The following is a 6,163-nucleotide window of genomic DNA, read 5'->3' as shown; positions in this document are numbered from 1 at the left end:
ACATTGTTTGAGCCAACCAACAATTACTGATTGGTTTAACCCATTTTTTTTTACAAGCAATAATTGGTTGATTTGAGGGATTTAATAGGTATGCATTCCTCTGTTTTGACAATTTTCCATTAACTGTGAACTCTGTGTAAGATGTATAAAAAGAAAAAAGGGGCCGGGACTCAGCCACAGAACAGAAACCACAGAGACGTGCCGTTCAGCACTACTCGGAATAATGAAGACTCAGTCAGCATGTACTAGGCTTATTTACATTTAAAATTAAAAGAGTTGCTGACACAGTTTTCTTCTCTCCTCATCACTTTCCCCAAACTTTATTTCTGACACTTTTTTGACACAGTGTTTGAGAGTGGAATGCAATGAAAACAAATTCCTTAATGAAAAAAAAATCCATAAATGATGCACTTTACAGAAGGTCAGGTTCCCCATGTCCACTTAGAAGAGCTTTCTTGGCTTCTGGGCCTTCCTTGGTCCCTAAAGCCTTTCTCAGATTCTGCCAAAATACCCCTGTATCTTCTCCATGTTTGGGCCATTTAAGGAAAGTCTTCTTTTTTACCAGCTGACGCATCCGATAGTATGGAGACAGCTGATAGGTAGGAATGTCCTCCAGAAATATCAGGATTAATACATCTTTCTTTTCATCAAACAGTCTAAAGTTAGCCATCTGGATTTCCTTGGAGCACCACGTGCTTCTCAAATAATTATGCGTGATCAAGCATATGGTCTTACGACTGCTGTATATCCCGTCCATGATGTTGTCTATGATGGATCTTCCTGGCTCAAAGTCTCTATAATGTAGACAGAGTCTCCAGCCCTGTTCGTCTTTTAAATTAGGAATCAGTTCTTCAACAACCCAAGGTTCGTCCTGGGCATTGTAGGAAATAAAGGCATCGTATTTGAATCCGTGTTGCTGGTGCATCTGTTTCCGTTTGCTGTCATACAGGAAGGCGAGGAATAGGTAGTACGCATACAAACCTGCCAGCGCAAGAACTGATAAATGAATGACCCCAGAAGAGTCAGCATAACTATGACAGAGCTGAGTACAAACATGATGAAGTCTATATTCACGTTACACGACTCTATGTTCATGTCTAAAATGCTTTTACCTCTCAGAGATAAAGGGTAGCTACAAGTATATCCATTCAGGTAAATAACCTGGGTGTAACTACTGGTTAATGCCCAGGTGATAAAATAAGCATTTTTGCAGTCACAAGTGAAGGTGTTTTTCTGCAAGTCGAGATATGTCAGATGAGGGAGTGACTGAATCAACGTTTGATTGATGACGCCCAACTTATTCTCAGGCGCTCTCAAGGCCGTAAGCCTAGAAAGGTTTGCATTAATTAAGAAATTCAGACAATGAATCTGAGCACTGCTGATGATAAGCTTCCTTAGATTTGGGATCGGGTGGAAAACTTCTGCGGTTAAGGAGTCGTTGTCTGTGAACACGTTCTTTGTGAGGTCTAAAAACCAAAGGTTAGGAGTGGACTTGAACGTATCAGAATGGAGATTATTCAGGTTCATGTTTCCGCCATAGAACATTGTTAAGGAAGTTAAACCTTGAAGCAGATTTGAGGGGAATTGACCAAAACCTCGTCTTTGACTATGAATAGACAAATTTTTTAGTGAACTTAAATAAAAAAACGGGGGATTTTGCAACTTATCATCATTGTAATGAATGACATTGCTATGCAGTTCTAGGGTTTTCAGGTTAGGCATGCCAAAGAACACAGCTGGGTCTTTTATAGTTTTACCCGTTATCCTGTTAGAGTGAAGTAACATGTCTGTTAAATTTGTCAGCCCTAAAAATGCATATGGTTCAATCTCAAAAATCTGATTGTCCCCAAGATCAAGGGTTCTAAGACTAGACAAACTTTTAAAGCTCTCCTTACGAATCTTGCTTAACTTATTATATGTCAATTGCAAATACTTTAAGGAAGGAAGGCCCTGTTGAAAAGCATCGATCATCAATAATTTATTCGTCCCCAGCTTTAAAATTTCAAGATTATTCAAATCTTTAAACACACATTGAAAAAGTTGCGAAATATTGTTGCTGTACAAATATAGCGTATTTAACTGTGTTAAATTGGCAAAGTCTGTACAGGTTAAATGACTAATACTGTTCCTACTGAGATCTAGATACTCAAGCATCAGAAGATTTTGAAACGAATTGTTGACCTCGCTGAGTTTATTAACTTGTAGATAGAGTGTCTTAAGCTGTGTTAGCTTTTTAAATATGGACGCAGAAATAGTAGATATTTCGTTATCTCCAAAGTCTAGCTCTGTCAAGTTAGAGCAGGGATTGAGCATATGAGCTGTCAGTTTTGAGATTCTGTTGCGCCGCATGCGTAGCACCTTGAGTCCAGGCAAGCATCCAGACTGTAAAAGAGTCTCTGGCTTTATCCATTTCAGTTCGCTTAATCTAAGTTTAAACAAGGAAGCCCAGGTGATGTTCTGAAGTACTGCAGTGAGGTCCTCCTCTGGCATGTGTACTCCGGTCAGATTCAGTGCTTTTACTGAATTCAGAAAAGCCTTATCAGTAATATTCCATAGCATAGTCCTGTTTCGACCACAGTGTGATAAATCAAGGTAATCCAGATTTGGGAAGATGTTCTCAGTGATTTGGAACTTGGTCAATGGATTGTACGACAAATCAATCTTTTTCAGTGACAAAGCCATCCTTGACAAGTCGTATGAGTTGAAAGCGTCAAATTTGTTGCTTCCGATAAGCAATTCCTCCAAATTCGGAGACAAAAGCACTGGTCTGACGTTGGCAATCTGTCTGAGGTTATTTTCTGTAAGGTTCAGGATGGTCAAACTGCGAAGAGTGTTAAAAGCATATTTGTCAATGCTTTCGATTAAATTTCCATCAAGACGCAGCACTTGCAGGTTGACAAGACCGTCCAGTAGACCTCTTGACACTGTTTTTAACTTGTTGTAGGCCAGATTAAGTTTGATCAAGTTGGGAAAATGCTTTGCAGTACCTTCTTCTATCTGTGAGATGTTACTGTTAGATAAGTTGAAACCTCTTAAGTTCCAAAGGTCCTCAAAGTCTCCAGCTCTGATGTTTGAAAAGTAGTTGAAGGACATGTCTATGAATCTGGCATTGCTGGGTATCGGGGAAGGAACCATATAAAAGCCCATCTTATAGCAAAGAACTTTTAACTCCTGAGTGTTGTTTAAATCGGCCGAGACGGTGCAGTTTGTTAATGAAAACGCACTGACTTGAAAACTGAAGATGTATATATTGAGAAGAGCCAGTGACATTGTTGCCTGGAGACAAACCATTTTTAAATTTGTGGATGAGTTGCTCAATTTCAGAAATCTTCTTCTTGTGCAAGAGCTGTAAATAAAAATGATATAAATCTCTCAGGTTTATTTTGTGAGAAAGATTCTATCTAGTTCTGGAAAAAGAAAAATGCAGATTTATACAAATCTTTATTATATCTGGATATCAAGGCAGATATATAATTTTCATTTAGTATAAAGTTAATACTAAAGCATTTTAATCCACCAGACTGACTTATGGCTATACAACACTATTTTACAGAAGCACAATCTTTTTTTTTAATTAAGGAGGAAATTTGCGAAACAAAGTCATTTTTTTTTTGCACTGGCTCCACATAATAATGCTTATGTTATTTAAATCTTTAATCAATTCATCTTAGGATAATACAGGTAATACTATTAAAATACTACTAAAAACATAATTAAAATACTATTAAAAACAATATTACTACTACTACTACTACTACTAATAATAATAATAATAATCATAGTTTTAAACAGGCTCATAACAACAAAACAATATTACTTTTGTGCTACCATTCAAAAATACATATGGAAAGGACTATACCTTCTTTTCTCCTAAATCACTTGAATGGTTTCCAAAGGTTTGTCTAACCATGACATGAGGAAGTATGTCATATAAGGGAAAAAATACAGAAGTATGGCCACTGTCTCACTTGGAAAAAAAAAAAAAAACCTGTGGTGGTTCATTTCACTACAGTTACACATCACTCACACTACTAGATGGTGCCCATGATAAGTTTGTGGAACCTGGAGAAGGTGCCGGTGCTTCCAGTCCACCTGTAGACCACTGAGAACATGTTCACCACTTAGATTCCTTATCTTTCTTTAAACTCGCTGTGTGTAGTTCTCAACCACCCAACCCACACTCGTTCATCAGGTTGCCAGAGACAGAGAAGCATGATTCATCACTCCAGAGAACATTTCTCCACTGCGCTAGAGTTCAGTGGCGGTATGCTTTATCCGATGCTTTGGATTACACTTTGTGATATAAGGCTTGGATGCAGCGGCTCGGCCATGGAAATCCATTTCATGAAGCTGCACTGTTCATGAGCTAATTTAAAGGCCACATGAAGTTTGGAGGTCTGTGGCTATTATTGCACAGGTGGCATCCTATCATGATTGTTGTTAGTCTTTAAGCTGCCCCCATCAAGGTGTTGCCAAAGCTGACCATTCTATCACGGTACCACACTGGAATTCACTGAGCTCCTGAAAGCGACCCATTCTTTGATACATTTGTAGAAGCTTTCTGCATGCCTGGGTGCTTGATTTTATACACCTGTAACCATGGAAGTACAGAAGCGCATTGCATTCACAATGAAAAAAAAATCACAGGAATTATCCTATGACTTAATATTTCATAATTTTGACTTACTAACCTATAATCATGACTTATTAACTCATAATTATGACTAAATATCTCATAATTTCGCTCTGCTTGACTTAGAGTGCGGGACATGAAACCTATTGGTCTCTCTTCTCCATTTAGCTTTTTGTGAGATAGCACTTCTCCCACACCATAAGGTGAGGCATCGCATGACAGGATGATCTATTTCTTGAAGTTATAATGGGTTAAGACCTCTGCAGATTGTCCAACCATCATAGCAGGACTTGAAGAGAGCCCAAAAGGCAAAACCTTGTAAGTGAATAACCCCTTTTGTGTGTTCACTCTCACATACTTCTTTAATTCTTCATCTAGAGCAATTTGCTAATAAGCATGGCTTAGAACTAGTTTACTAAATTTCTCTCCCCCTGACAAGTTGGGCAAACAAGTCTTCTTTTTTAGGGATCAGACACTCTATTTTACGGTCAATTTGTAATCTTCACTTAATCTGACAGAGTTATCTGGTTTGAGCAATGGCAGTATTGGAGCAGTCCATTCTGCATGTTTGACTGGCTCTATTATTTCCTCTCTCTGTAAACATTACAGCTTAGCCTCCACTTTTGCTCTCATTGTCTATGGAACAGGTCTTGGTTTAAAAAAACGGGGTGTTGCTTCTTTATGCACATAGATCTTTGCTGGCGGTCCTTTCAGTTTGCCTATTTCCTCTTTAAACACTTCCTCCTACTGTCTAAGTACATCTTGCTGAGCTTTATTCTAATTCCAGTTCTGTTATCCACCCTCATCCAAGTAATGGATGGTTGCAATCTGCAGAGGTCTTAACCCATTATAAATAGTCCTTTACCATTTCCCTGTACCTAACAGCAACTGTACCTGAACCCAATATCTCCATCTTTTGTCCAGTGTAAGTTTTCAGCTTAATGGGGCACTTCTGCAGCTCTGGCTGTCCTTGATTAGTCCCCAGTTTTTTAAAGTCTGGTTCATTCATTATGGTTACTGTGCAAACTGTTTCCACCTCAAATGTGTCTCTGTCCTATTTACTGTCAATGTAATAGTGAGGGGTGCTACTTTTGGAATAACTGTATCTTTGATGCCGTTACAAGACAAACTCTGAAAAAACATGTTTTTTCTCCCTGTCACCAATATGATGTGCCCTTTGGCCTTGTCCTTTTGTTTTGTGTCTTCTTTCTTTTTTCATCCTTTAACTGTGAAGTGTCTCTGGTCACTCGAGATCTGCAAACCTTCTGAATATGTCCCTTCTTACCACATTTATGGCACGTTTTAGAAATGAACCAACACTTATCTGCAATGTGCTGCCCACCCCCGCATCTGTATCATGTTCGGTGCTGTTTGCCACACTACCGTTTTTTTGCTACCATCATTCACCTGCTGGCTTGTTGCAGATAGAGAGATTTCTGAGAAATAGGCTTCCAATTCCTGCACATCTTTGGTTGCTGTCTCCATTGCTTGTGCCACTTTAAGTGCCTTGTCAAATAGCAGCTCAGGTTT

At 38.7% G+C, this 6,163-nt stretch overlaps 1 pseudogene; it reads right to left on the bottom strand.

The window, feature by feature from the left end:
* Positions 1-298: 298 nt before the first annotated feature.
* Positions 299-3,894, bottom strand: LOC128507212 (toll-like receptor 13; annotated as a pseudogene).
* Positions 3,895-6,163: the final 2,269 nt, after the last annotated feature.

Source organism: Clarias gariepinus, chromosome 19 (assembly GCF_024256425.1).
Source record: "Clarias gariepinus isolate MV-2021 ecotype Netherlands chromosome 19, CGAR_prim_01v2, whole genome shotgun sequence".
Taxonomy (NCBI): domain Eukaryota; kingdom Metazoa; phylum Chordata; class Actinopteri; order Siluriformes; family Clariidae; genus Clarias; species Clarias gariepinus.
The sequence above is the reverse complement of the archived record's forward strand: the minus strand, read 5'-3'. Positions and strand labels throughout refer to the sequence as shown.